Source organism: Mandrillus leucophaeus, unplaced genomic scaffold (assembly GCF_000951045.1).
Source record: "Mandrillus leucophaeus isolate KB7577 unplaced genomic scaffold, Mleu.le_1.0 Scaffold61, whole genome shotgun sequence".
NCBI classification, from domain to species: Eukaryota; Metazoa; Chordata; class Mammalia; order Primates; family Cercopithecidae; genus Mandrillus; species Mandrillus leucophaeus.
In genome coordinates, this window is record NW_012106586.1 from 5636896 (window position 1) to 5649649 (window position 12754).

Here is a 12754-nt window from a genome sequence, read left to right on the forward strand (position 1 = left end):
ACTGAAATGGTACCTGACATCTTCTACACATGTATATATCTACTTCACAGACTTTAGCCAGTACTCCTTAATTTTGTTCACACTCTTATTTAATTTCCATGTTAACATAAAGTCACTTTCTAACTCCATTCCACAACGTGAAGTATAATTCCAACTGGTCTATTAATTCAGAGCTGTTCTATTTGCAGCTCTTTATCTATGACCGTACCCATAATAATAATAATGACAATTTTCTTTTCTTTTTTTTTCTGTTACAATTAGTACTATCACTGCCATCATTGATACGTTTACCTTCAACCCTGTAGTGATCCACGGTAGATCCAAATATCTCTGTTTAAAGGGGAAAGTCGCTATTGGAACAACACAGAGTGCCTCTGAATGTCAGATTTACTTTGCTTGCATTTCATTTCATGGTCTTACGTGTTTTTAAGATTCTGATTGGATGTGAACAAAATGACAGGTTTCATCTAGCATATCAACTTTGACTTTGTCACCACCGTTCTGTGACCATGTCACAGAATGCTGATTTTAATCCTCCATCTTATCCTCACATAATTAATCTGAAAAATAGGGAATGAGAAATGGGTGGTACTAAAAAGAGATTAAAAAGTTCATTTGGCAGCTGGCTGCTCTTTCATGCAAAAACAAAACAATTTATAGTAGGCTGCTGGTTTAATGGGTCTCCTGATGGGAGGGAAAATTATTTAAACCCTTTTCTATTCCTTCTCAGAAGAAAACGTCCTTTGGGAACTTGTGAATTGTCTGTACCTGGGGTACCCAAATGGCCTTGATTGCACTAGTTTTTACTCCCATTAGCGTTGTACATGCTTTGAGTTAACGTTATTGTGGGGTGGTTATGATGCTGTTGTGCTGGTGGTGGTAGTTGTGGGTAGGTCCTAAAATAGATGGGTTACTGCATTTATTACAAGACAGAAGTAAATGTTCACTTCATTGCCCCATGGGCTTGGACCTGTGTGGGGTGCTGCTCCCTGGCCACACCTGTCCCGAGCTAGTGGGCAGCTCTTCTGCACGCTTCCCTCTGCATCTTATTCCTGCATCCGTCTGCCCCCTGCATCTTGTCCCTCGCTTGCTCTTGCCTGCTTTCCCTTTCACCTGCCCCTGTTGGAGATCAGCATGCTCCCTCTCACCTTTTTGTCTTCCAGCCCTTAGCTTTTCTTCCTGTCACATCTATGCTCTTGGAAAAGAGTCTTACGTTGCAAAGGGGAAGTCGAGGGGGTTGGAAGTAAACGGGGGACTGGGTGGGAAGAAATAATTGAAAAGATACACATAAGCCCTTCCAAATGCTGGAGGTCATTCCTTTCCTTTCTTATGTTTTAGATACCATTGATGGTAAGTTAGGATGGAATCAGTTACTCATACCCAGACCATTGATGTTACTCAGAAAAATGATGTATGTGGAGCAACAGGTAGTTTAGAAAATGTAGTTGTTTCATAATCACCGGGGTGTTCAATCCTGTTTATTTTTTTTTGTTTGTAAAATTATGAAATTGCCATGTGTGTAGGTAAAAAATGGTTGAATAATCAGCAATTTTGTATAAGTCAACCTACTAATAGCAGCCATTCTGTGGTATATATGCCAGTAACATTTGGGAGGAAAATTTGTCTCTTTTCTACCACTAGTAACTAGTCTTCCTGTTGGACAATTTAGAGAAGAGAGTTCTTTGCTGATTTTTTGAATTAAAGTTTTCTTAATGATTTAATTAATATTAACGTTAATATTGTGTGTAGGATTCATAGTTCCTCTGTTTTTTTATTGCTTCTGAATTAGAAGAAAATAAGCATGACAGTATAAATTTGGTGCATAATATGAAAATTAAGATCTATAAAATGGACATGATTGTTCATATAACAGAGGTATTCTTCCCTTGACAAAAGCTCTGTCTTAAGTCCTTAAGATACTTCATTTATATGGTGTATTTAAGAATCAGTTTGCAGATCATTAACTACTTGAGGGATTAATATAGAAAGAAAATTGAAGTCATGTAATCCAGTGAGGATTAATCTGAAAATAAGATTAAGTATCTCTAAAATCCTACACTCAGCTAATGGAAAAAATGGTGAGTTGATGAAGCAACTCCAATTATGAAGAGTCTGTGGTATAATTATTGCATAGATTCAGGGACTTGTGAACTAAGTTTATGTTTTGGTGAGAAGACCTATTATAATGAAATTCCTGTTTATGCCTTCCTGAATCTTTCTCCTTCTAAATTTTCCTATATCTTTTTCTTTTTAAGGTTTCCACAGCTGGATTGTTTACTAGGGCCCATTGTCACCAATGGCAGTAAAACTCATTTTCTGGCGAGCAGGGTGAGTTCATGTGGATTTCTACCTGATTTATTATTCCGTTCGATTTGGGCCTGTGATTGTCTCTCAAATGTTGTTTACTTCCTGAAACTCAAGGTAAATAGCTGGTGGTAGTTTTTTTTTTTTTTTTTTTTTCTAAATAAGTGATATTATTAATGAAACAAGTCAATGAAAATAAATTATATGAAAGCTTAATTTTTTTTTTAAAGCTGTGAGGAATCTAGTTAGATATTGACTGAGTTCAAGTAACGTGTTAGTGATTTTAAATTGGTAGGGTGTGTTTAGAGTTGACACCTCTTAATAGCAATTGATCTTCTGTAACAAAGGGTCATGTTAGCATGTGTTTAGTAATATTAATGGACAGACATAGGACATGAGCTTTAAGTAGGGGATGTGCTTGATAACTGAAGTTACTGAGGGAAGAAGACCAGATTGGGAGGAAAAAAGTGAATGCAGTGCAAACAGTCCATTAAACTAAGAGCAGAAGCTTTAGTGAACAGCCAAGACCACAGAAAGCTTAAAACGTTTGAGGGAAGCTTTTCTGAAGGCTGCTGCTAGCCCATATGGCGCTTTGTGCAAATCAGACCAAAGCACCCCTCTGTAAGACATTTCACTTCCATCTGATGGGAAATTATTCAGCTATACTGATTTTTAGTACAAGACATTTTATTGCCATGTGCTAGAAAATTGTAATATAAATAATCAAATTACCCATCTTTAAATCATCAAAGTGTTAATAAAAATACGAACAGCTTTTAAACGAGTAGAGAGATGCTTGTGATGAGACTGATGCCTCCTTAAACATGGTGCTCTTCGACAGTGCGCAACCTGAGCAACTGGCAGGTTGGCTCTGCCTTGTTGGGATTCAACTCATGATAGACTCTAAGGAAGGAACACTTTTTATTAAGGTCTAGTCATAGGGGACAGAGGATAGAAACAAGAGTTTGAGGTTTGGCTTTGACTAGAAACTTGGGTGGCTTGAAAGAAACTTATCGGAAGCATAGTAGCTATAGGTTTGGGGTCCCAAAGGGGTAGCCTGAACTTTCTAGGGCTAAAACTAGGAAAGAAACACCTACACTGTGCTTTAAACTAAATTTATGACTGAGTTGCTACCATGTGGTGATTTATAGTATGTGCTTTCAGATTCACCCTACTTTAATCATGAAAGCTTCATTCTATAGATCACCACCTGTGTGGTGTCCTTGTTCTCAAAGATGATTTAAACTTGGACTGTTTTTCTCCGTAAAAGAGATTTGCTTTCAGAATGTTGAGTACATTCATAGTGGATGGGTCTTCATTACTTACAAATTTTTGTAAATAATCTTCTGATGAAACAAAAAGCTGTGATGTTGCTGTTAGGTGTATTTGATAGATGTTGGTTGACAAATACAGGCTAAGTGGGATGTGGCAATACTTTGGGGCCAGATTTAGGGGCTGCAGGTGGAGTATGTGACTGGTGATTGAAAAGTTAATGAGGAAATTGGAACAGATATGGGGAAAAGTCATACGCAGTGCAGGTAGGTGGATGTGGCTGTCATAGTAGTTGGAGGCATGGTGAAAGTGGTGGAGGTTGTGGGGTGGTGAGGATGGTGGTGGCCGCTGGAGTGGCTGGATGGTTGGTAGTGGAGGGCTGGCAGCTGCCCCTGTGGTGCTGAAGACACATAAGAAGGAAGAGATGACAGATGGAAAAGATGCCAGGCTGTGGACACAAATTATGTGGCCTAAGTAATAGCTTTTGGTTTCTTGGGTGCTGGAGACAAATTGACCAGAGGGATATTCAAGGGGCCCTCTCTTTGTGGGATGAAAAGTTCGTTCTTTTTTTTTTTTTTCTTTTTTGATGTGGAATCTCACTCTGTCACCCAGGTTGGAGTGCAGTGGCACAATCTCGGCTCACTGCAACCTCCACCTCCCAGGTTCAAGTGATTCTCCTGCCTTAGCCTCCCGAATAGCTGGGATTACAGATGCGTGCCACCACGCCCAGCTAATTTTTGTATTTTTAGTAGAGATGAGGTTTCACTATGTTGGCCGGGATGGCCTTGATCCCTGACCTCATGATCTGCCTGCCTCAGCCTCCCAAATTGCTGGGATTACAGGCGTGAGCCACCGTGCCCGGCCAAAGTTTGTTTTCTTATTGTATCATTTATCCCCTTCTCCCCCATTCCCCTCTATGTATATAGTGGAGGATTTGATACTCTGAATACAGAAGCACAGAAACATGATCGATTACAAAAACCATTCATTCAAAAACCATTTTTGCCCCGGTGTTATTTACATCTAAAACGACCTCCCCTCTGCTCCCTCAACACACAAATGATCTATGTTTTGAAGAAAGAAATGTAGATTTTTTTTTTAATGAGTGGAGGAGGTAGAAGGAAAAAGTGAAACCAGATAAAGAAGGCTTAGATCAATTAATGCCTCCCACCCCTACAGTTGTTTAGCTGTCTGTCCTACTTTGTGGATATTATCCTTGCCTGTGGAACACCAAGGGGAGTGAGACTATGAAGGCACTTTGGATCTGATGTTTGGCACCTGTGATACTGAGCTAATAATTTTGTGTTTCATGTTTCCTTATCTTTCAGTAGAGAGAATGATATTCCTTATTAGAAAACACAGAGGGAATATTTGTGAAAACACTGGCTTAATGAATATTAAAATGAAACAGAACGATAGGTTTGATGATGATCTGGTATTCTCACTGTCCTGAATCTTCATGATTTTTGGATTGAAATAATTTGTGACTGCATGGTCCAAATAGTTGTCCTCATTCTTTTAAAGAAGAGATCATTTATGGTGATTCTGTAAAGATGTATATACTCCGCAGCAAGAGAGATTTAGGCTAGCACAGCTTTTGAAAGAGGGGAGTTAGTGGGTTATCCTGCACTGAATGTTAGATTAGGTATAGAGCACCACGTGCTTGATGCGTGCTTAATGGGACAGAATGACTTTACCCTGTGCAGATGCTAGTAACAGCCATGTACAGTGGGTGCTCCTAGTTCAGTACTGTGCTGAGCCCGGAACCCCATCTGGGGAGGTGCTGCCATGGCTCTCATTTTACAGCTCTGAGAGGTGAAGCGTGGAGCTACTGTTGTAGCCAGCCATGCCCATTGCCACTAGACTTTCTGGCCTCCTTGGAACCTGACTGGCTCCACTTTTTAATGTCTTTCTCATTTCTCAAATATTATGCATTTCAGACCAGCCCATCTCATCCCCCAGAGCTGCTTTAAAATTGAGCAGATAATTCTATCATTAGAGGACACCAGCTGAACAAGGCCAGGGGAATCCTAGAACTAAATTTGTGCCATATAATGAGATGTGAGGGGATCGTTGGTTGCAGTTGGTTTCCTAGAGACCTTAGAGATTTCTGAAGGTTATTTTTTTTTTAAATTTTTCTATCAAAGAAGGTCCTGTGATTCAGAAGTATCTAAATCATTGAAATACCTCAGATTTGGAGAATGGGAAGAAACTCAGCAGTGTGTGCATCTTATTTTCTGCTTTAAAATTATCCTCAAGAATAGATTAGAAGCACCGGGGTCACAGAGTCTGTTTTCTGAAGTAGGGTAAGGTTAATCCTTTCCCTAATTCATCTTTTTCATTAGGCAGAAAACACAGGAGGAAAAAAAAAGGACCAAACACATTTTAATATTTAAATTCATAGATCCAGAGCCCAGAATTTTAGTATGTTGGTTATTGGGATAAAGGGAGTGGTGGAGTCAGTAAATGTCACATGGGCAGTTCTCTTAAGATGATAGAAACCGTATAAGCTTCTTTGTTGTCCATTTTTAAATGGTGCATAAGACTGTGCAATTTTCCCTGCACTACTCTCTTGTATGTACTGTTACGTAGCTGCTGTAGCCAGGAATTAAACCTGTGATCTGTTTGATATGAGTCCAGATTTTATTAAACTAGGTCATCAGGGCACACACAGGGGGCTGGGTCATGCTGGCACTGTGTCATCTTTGGAAATTAACTGGGTAAGCATGCCAGTAGGCAAACGAAGTGGCTTTGCTCCTGCTATTAGAAGCAGGTAGCAGGGAGCTGTGTAATATTTGAACATGCATCCAGTTAATGATGAATTACAATGGGAATCCTGGAAAACTTCCTGCAATACTCATATTATGTCAAAGGAGTTCATCATATTTGAAATTATCACAGGAATTACAGAATGATTCAAAATGAATGGGTAATTATTCAAGTGTTATGTGAGTTATTGCTTCAGCTTGCACATTCTTAATACAGTGATTTCTGCCCTCTCCTTGTAGAAGCACTGAGAACCTGAGCTGACATCAGCCATTTGGTCGCGATTTCCTGGGGCAGAAGCTGGGGAGTTTGCATAGGGAGATCATTTATGTTCTTCTTTTGAAGGTTGAGTTTGGTTCTGTCTAGGAGATAGGAGAATGAATTAAATGACATTTAAAAAATGGCTTTTTAACATCTGCTTTTGCCTGAAAGGGATTTTGTATTTAATTCTCTGTCATATTTATGTAGTTGTTACTCATTGTACTTAGCGTCCTGATTTTTAAAATGCTGCTTGTGTGTGTGTGTGTGTGTGTGTGTGTGTGTGTGTGTATTTAATGTTCAGTTGCTAATATGGGGATATTTCTCTGAGATGCCAGGATAGGAGAAAGGCCTTTTCAGAAGTCCTTGTCCACCCCACATGGCTTGGGAAGCAACTTTGGCACATGGCGAGGGAGGAAGGGGTCTGCAGCATTTGTGTGCGTGTGTGTGTGTGTGTGTGTGTGTGTGAGAGAGAGAGAGAGACAGAGAGAGAGAGAGAGTTGGAGTCTCACTCTGTAGCCCAAGCTGGAGTGCAGTGGCACAATCTAGGCTCACTGCAATCTCCACCCCCTGGGCTCAAGCAATTCTCATGCCTCAGCCTCCTGAGGAGCAGGGACTACAGGCGCACGCCACCACACCCAGCTAATTTTTTTTGTATTTTAGTAGAGACAGGGTTTCACCCATGTTGCCCAGGGTGGTCTCGGACTCCTGAGCTCAGAAGATCCACCCACCTTGGCTTCCCAAAGTGTTGGGATTACAGGCGTGAGCCACCGTGCCTGGCCAGCATTTTCTTTTTGAAAATTGTAGTTTAATTTAGTTATTAATTTATTTTTTAGAGACAGGATTTCACCTTATCACCCAGGCTGGAGTATGATGGTGTGATCATAGCTTACTGTAACCTTGAATTCCTGAGCTCAAGCAATCCTCCCATCTCAGGCTTTTGAAACTAAGACTGTAGGCAAGGGTCACCAGGCCTGGCCAATTTTTTTTTTAATTAAATTTTTGTAGAGATGGGGTCTCGCTGTGTTGCTCAAGCTGATCTCAAACAACCATCCTTCTGCCTCCACCTCCCGAAGCACTGGGGTAACAGGCGTGAGCCACCGCTCCTGGCCAGCAACATTTTCTCATCTTTCTGCCGTAGATTCCACGTGTCACTAGAATGTAAACTTCGCAAGGGTAGGGATTTTTGGCTGTTTATTCACTACCATTTTCCTGACACTTTGACGAATAAACGCCCAACGTGCATTGAGCACTCAGGAAATGTTTCTAGAATGAATGAAGCAGCTTTGAATCTTGTATCTCTGGGAAGTAGAATTCTTTTTTTTTTTTTCATCTCGAAGGAAAACAAGATTTACTTAGTCTTTTGCTTATTCTTTCAGCAGCACAGAGACATATCGAGAGCTCAGGGTGACGGTCAATTATTTTATTTTATGTTTTTAGAATGATGTATGTTGAATGAAATGTCACTATGTAAGCAATGACCACTTTATAAGTAGTACAATTTCCTTCACCTTTTATTTTTTAGAAAATAATTGAAGTCACTTTTCTCTGTGACCAATCCTTTTAGAGTGAGGATTAAAATGTTATTCTATCGTTCACCTGCCTGGAAGCAGTTATCATGCACATTTACACCAATGCCTGAAAGAAAATGGAATATTTCAGTACCACAGAGAGCTTCATATTCTTTAGACAGCCATCAACCATGACATTATGTGAGGAATTCCACATTCCTTAAAAAATATGCTGGAAATGATGTTATATTGCATTATCATTATATTGGTATTGTAACTTACATTTGCTATAATTTAGTTTATATAATAAATCTTAAATTGACTTATTTCTAAGTTATAATACAATAGGTAATTTCACAGTACTTGAAAAAAATCCAAATTAGTCAACCATTATAACACATAAAGCTAGGTATGAGTATTGAAATATAAAAATATGGTCTATCTTTGACATTTGAGAAATGTTTACTATTTCAAATCGCTTTGAAATGTAAAGAACTATATAGGCCTGAATCAGAATAAATAGAATTAGAAGTCCGTAAGAGGGCATTAAAACGAGAGCAAATAGGATGTTTTTCTCATAGGATTAAAATAACATGCCCTATATACCCATGAAAGCCAATACTTTAAGTTATTTACATTCCAAACTGCTTACCTATGTTTAGGTATTTTAAAATTACTTCACTATATTACTATCTCTTTAACTTTTTAATTCTATTTTATGTATGCATACTATTTTAGAAATAAAATATATTTAATTACTAAAAAAAAAAAGAAATTGGAAGGAAAAAAAATCCTTTATGGTGTAAAAACTAATGGAAGGACCAGCTTTGTGATAGAGGTCCCTGTTGTGTTCCCTCTCTGTTTTGTTTTGTTTTTTAACCTAGACAACTTGCTATACATGTTGCTCAGAATAAAAGGGTACATAAGTTATCAGATAGCCACAAAGAAGGACGATGTAGACTTTGATGACACTCTGGGTCATATCTCAGCTCTGGCATTTTTTAGTGTGTGACTTTGCTTATGTTCCGGTTTCCTTACCTTAAAAGGGGATGGTACCTGGCTTGCAGCTCTGTAAGGATTACATGAAATGAGAAGGGAGAGCACTCAGTAATATAACAGTGCCTGCTACAGAGTGAATGTTGCTTCTCACTTCCAAATGAAGCCTCATTTAAATCTCCTTTAAGAACCTGACATTACTAGACTTGCTAATTTAACTGCTTTGCTTAAAAACATATATGCAGTTTTTTTCCTTAAAAAATATTTATTCCTCCTTCAGAATGGGGCATATTAAACAGAGTCCTGTAAGGAAGTAGAGCTGCTCGAGTTACAGCCTGGCACTGTGGATCATGTTTAGGCATTTACATAACTGCACTAATCTGAACTAGTTTGTTAATGAACGAACACTTCTTAAATATGGAACCCACGTGAGAGGCCACGGGGGAAATCTAAACTAAGTTTTTGAGGTCTCCCAATCCAGGGCAGCTCTCTCTTTGGAGTTTAAAGGAGTCGTCAGGTCTCTGTAATAACTGAAGAACGTGAAAGAATTATATTGAAAACATTTGGCTAATTATAAGTTCTAAAAGGCATTTCAGTTCACTCCAGCATTTTAACATCCACCAGGACATGCAGATATACTTCTCGGTCCATCAAGTCAAAAGTTGTGTGTGGCTTTTAAATGTTTTAGTTGTAGTTTTCTTCTTTCCTCTTGAGAAATTAAATTATCAGGGCAGGTTAATCTCCACAGACGATTATAGATGTGCAAATAATATGCCACTTACAGTGCATTTTTAATAGACTGCTTGTCAGAAGAACTCATGTTTTCTTCCGCTTCATGTAGAAGCAGTTCTTGTATATGCATTCAGAAAATAAAGTAGTCTTTCATTTAGTAAGGAAATGCACTCTTAACAAAACAATGAATCTTAATAGGAAGAGGGTATCAGGACTCATCTTCCCTCTCAAAGGCAAACATAACAAAATTGATAGTCTATGAAACTCCCTAGTGTCTCCTAGCTCCATGGCAATTTTTCATACCTCATGCATCCCTGTATCTTGCACCTTGTTATTTGTGAACAGACATTATTTCCTTACTGGGCCCTATGCTTCCTCAGTGGTGTATCCACGTCTTATTCGTTCCCAATGTTATTTGGCAAAGTGTCTTACACATAATGGGGATCCATAAACATTTGGTGAATCAATGAGGATTTTCTGAGCAAAGCGCGGAGGGCCAGATTCATTGTGGTTCTCGTAGTTTTAATTGGGGGTGAAGTGGAAGAGTTCATTTCCTCGTTAGGTTCCGGCTGAGCCAGTGTGCTGTACTGTGTTTAGGATGGTAAGAGAAGCCTGCCAGAAAATCATCTAAGGTAATTTTTTTTTTGACAAAGTGGGAAGATATTCAAATAGGCATGAACAATATAGAGTTTCTGACAATAAAGTCAATATCACTTGAGGTTTTTTTTTGGCCCCTTTGATTCTTCTGGTTGGCTCTAGTGCAAATGAGAAGGTGGGTATGAGTGTGGAGTCTAAGTTTTTGCCTCCCAGATAGAGGGACACAGGGCATAGGAGCTCTGATTTTGGGTTCCTCAGTGTGAAGGAAGAGGGAGGCGAGTGGTCCAAAGGAAAGGGTAAGAGGATCTCTAGAAATGGGGCTCAGTGGAGTGTCAGGCCTGGATTCCTCTAGAGGACACCAAGGATAACTTTTGAGACTTTCGAGACTTACTGTGATTTTGTACCTCTCTCCCGTGCCTGTCAATTTCCACTGCGTCCTGTGTCTTGTTGTGGCTCTGGCAAATTGATGAGGAGTCGGCAGGGTGGTTTTGCAGGGAAGGCCTCATTTCCTTTCCTATGTGACCTAGTTCTTCCATCTGTGTCTCTCTTGATTGCATCTTCCCAGACTTTGTTTCATTCTTGGCTTTTTCAATACCTCCCAGGCCCATCTCCTGGCTGGTCTCAAGTCCTGCTAGGGCACTGTCCAAGGAAACCATGCAGCAGCCCTGAAGACTGATGCTGTCTCAGAGTTATGCTTTCTGATGCTGGATGGACCTCCCATAGATGCAGCCTCTGGGCGCCCATCTTACGCAAAGCTCAGGCTTGGGAGGAGAGCGGGAAGGAGGCGAGTAGCTGGGCCTGTACACTGTCAAAGGTGGGCTTTCACCGGGGCTTTCTGCCTTGGCCAGGCTCAGCCCTCCTGTCGTCTGACCTCCGCATACATTTATCTGCAGGATGATGCCCCGATTTCTTAGCAGGAATATAAGACCCTTCCCACACTACATGTTTTATCCACATTTCCTGTCACACACTCCTTTTCTAGTTCAGGGATATGTGTGTGTGTGTATATATGTAAAATATATGTTATATATACATTATATACACATTATATATGTTATACATTGTATATACATTATATGTTATATATAATTTTGTGTGTGTGTGTGTGTGTATATATATAGAATGCCTGCTTTGTGATAGTCACTGTGCCAGATGCTGAGAACGTCAAAAGGATTGAACTTTGGTTTCGGCTTTCCAAGACTTTGCTATCTATTGGGATAGCCCAATATACAAACAGCTTCAAAAAAATAGTTTAAAGGAATGTTAATGTGGAAACACAGAGGTGGGACTCGCAAGCCCCTTTTCTCCATCCTGCCTAAGCCACTCATGGTTCGTATGTATGGGGGTCACCAATATTGGTTTGACTGTGATGTTTTATATCCGTAATATTGTATGACAGTAATTGCTCTTCTGAAAAATAGTATTAGATACCGTAAGAACGATAATAGTCAAAAGGATTAAATTATACTACTTATCTTATGGATTAAATAATAAAAACAAGCTTGTTGTAATGTTAGTGGTACCTGGTGTGTGAGTGGTATCTAATGTGGTAGGAAAAGAGATGAATATAAATCAGAAGTATTTTCAATAACAAGGGGTGTGATTATTGAGTTTCAGAGAAAATTAACTTAGAAGAGTCTTTCAGTAAACATTCCTGTTATCACTTTATAGTAATAATTGGTATTTCTAACCCCACCCTATTCCCTGCCAACCCCTCTGCTGTTGACGAAGAGATATTTTTGGCCCGAATGGTCTAGATGTCAGCCTACAAGGATTTGCCCACTCTCCCAGTGGACATTTGACAGTGTCTGGAAACATTTTTGGCTGTGCAACTAGCGTCTAACCGGAAAAGGCCAAGGATGCTGCTCGTCATCCTGTAATGCATAGGATAGCTCCTCATAAAGGATCTTACGACCCCAAATGCCAGTAGTGCCAGAGTGGAGAAACCCTAGTCTGGATGAATAGCCCATATTGCTGCATGGTCTTCTTGTAACAGCCTTGTTATGATTTAATCCAGCAGGTGAATAGTTTTGATGATCGCTTAGCATGTTTTGGAGAACTTTACTAATAATGTATCCCCAGTGTCTAGTACAGACCCTGTAACCTAGTCCACAATTCATATGTATTTGTTGGTTGAGTGATTAAGTGCATATATTCCTGGAGATAATAGCGTTTTATTTGTTTTTCAAACATTCCTTTTGTACTTTCAGAGTTAGATAATTGGAAAAAATGTGCCGGAGGTTATGAGAGTCATTTCGGAGATTCAAAGCAGGTTTTAGGTCAGTAAAAATAAGACACCTGGATCTCTAAGAGGGAGA

The 12754-nt window shown here is 39.5% G+C and overlaps 1 protein-coding gene across 1 annotated transcript in view; it reads left to right on the top strand.

Moving 5' to 3' along the window:
• The first annotated feature begins 2253 nt into the window (after nt 1-2253).
• Nucleotides 2254-12754, top strand: part of LOC105553835 (microtubule-associated tumor suppressor candidate 2-like) — a 366625-nt gene continuing 356124 nt past the window's right edge. The window contains exon 1 of the mRNA XM_011999993.1: nt 2254-2328. The gene's annotated coding sequence lies outside the window, so the exon portion shown is untranslated. The remainder of the gene's footprint in view (nt 2329-12754) is intronic.